Source organism: Marmota monax, unplaced genomic scaffold (assembly GCF_021218885.2).
Source record: "Marmota monax isolate L192 unplaced genomic scaffold, Marmota_monax_Labrador192_F-V1.1 WCK01_AAM20220418_F8-fsc00014, whole genome shotgun sequence".
Classification (NCBI taxonomy): domain Eukaryota; kingdom Metazoa; phylum Chordata; class Mammalia; order Rodentia; family Sciuridae; genus Marmota; species Marmota monax.
In genome coordinates, this window is record NW_026695222.1 from 6,708,920 (window position 1) to 6,710,440 (window position 1,521).

The 1,521-nt window shown below is 40.2% G+C and overlaps 1 non-coding gene across 1 annotated transcript; it reads left to right on the forward strand.

Annotated features, from left to right (window-relative positions):
* The first annotated feature begins 1,119 nt into the window (after positions 1–1,119).
* LOC124086003 (small nucleolar RNA SNORA72) lies at positions 1,120–1,251 on the forward strand. Its single transcript, XR_006849679.1, has one exon. It is a non-coding gene; the product is annotated as a small nucleolar RNA SNORA72 (small nucleolar RNA).
* Positions 1,252–1,521: the final 270 nt, after the last annotated feature.

A 1,521-nucleotide genomic window follows, 5' to 3' on the forward strand; every position in this document is an offset into this window, starting at 1 on the left:
TTTTTCCCTTCCTTCCCTCGCCCCAGGCTGACATTGAGGATCTGCATTCAGAGTGCTCTGAGGGAGGAGAAGGATTCTGACTTCTGGCAAAGGAAGCCTTAAATTACGGAGAATAAATAACCACTTAGCAAGCTGGTCCTGAGAGGGTGCCAGCCTTTACTTTAGACGTTTAGAAATGAATGGGATCATACAATGTATGGGAAGGTCAACCTAAAGGTAGCGAATCTGAAGGAAAGAGGAAGCCGGCTTTTCAAATCACTGAGAAACTTTATAGAATAGTGTCCACTCAGCAAGACTTACACTTGGTATGGTTTTCACTTGTGGCCCTTTGCTAGAGTTTACTTCTTCCTAACTTCTGAGTGGTATCCCAGTATGAGGTTTTACATAACTGATCACCTACATTCTTGTTTTTCACTAGAAAACCTTCCAAAGAGAATAGAGGGATGCACCAGAAGCAGAACTATGGCATTATGAACTTGTACCCAAGAGACACTCTAGGGAACAACCAGACCCACCTTCCAAAACATCACTGTCAAGTTTCTGGTTCCCTTTTTAAATGACAGGTGCACAATACAGCTTGCCTGCTTGCTTGCTTTTCTTTTTTTTTTTTTTTTTTTTTTTTTTTTTTTGGTACAGGGATTAAACTCAAGGTTACTCCAAAATTGAGCCACATCCCCAGCCCTTTTTTATTTTGAGACAAGATCTTGCTAATTTGCTAAGGATGGCCTGGAATTTGCAATCTTCCTGCCTCAGCCTCTGGAGTCTCTGGGATTATAGGTGTGCACCCCGCCACACCCGGCTATAGCATAGTGTTTTAAAATAGCTAATAGTAACAATATTTCTATTTGAATAAGAATAATTAAACCTTATTTTAGGATTTTCTCAGGGAAGAAGGTTGGTGTTGAATTGACAGAATCCACTCCATTTCCAGAGAGCTAAGAGGATCACAGATGTTAAATAACTTGCCCCAGTTCACATGGTCTGTTAGAAGTGGTATCCATACAAAAATGCCCAAAAGATGCCCAATTCAGTAGAGGGTGTTCAGCTTCTATGTGAGCCAGCATGTGAGAAAATATCAGTAGCCAAAATTCATTCCTAATCCCTTAGATTTGCAGATTCCTATGAATATCCTCACTGTTCTGATTTTGTAATAATCTGGATAGGCTAAATTTTCCCTATATCAAGATCATGCATGGGTCCCCATACTTAGTTCTCTCACTAGGTCTGGTTTTATAAATGCTGGTGATAAACCAGAAGGGGAAAAAAAAAGATTTTCAAATTCCACTGAAGTTAAACCTTTTCGTGTTAAGAGTTATCTTGGCAACATGTGGCTTATAAGCAAACAGTGTCTACTGCAGAAAGCAGGCCTAGGCAACCCATGGAAGGGAACTCTAAAGAGTCCAGGGACACCAACTAGCTCACATAAAATATTTTGTAAGAAAAGAAATCATAACTATGTAGATTCGGTTTTCCAGGTATAGTGCCACCTCCCAGTTCTGTCATCTAAGTTCTAGGAGGAAA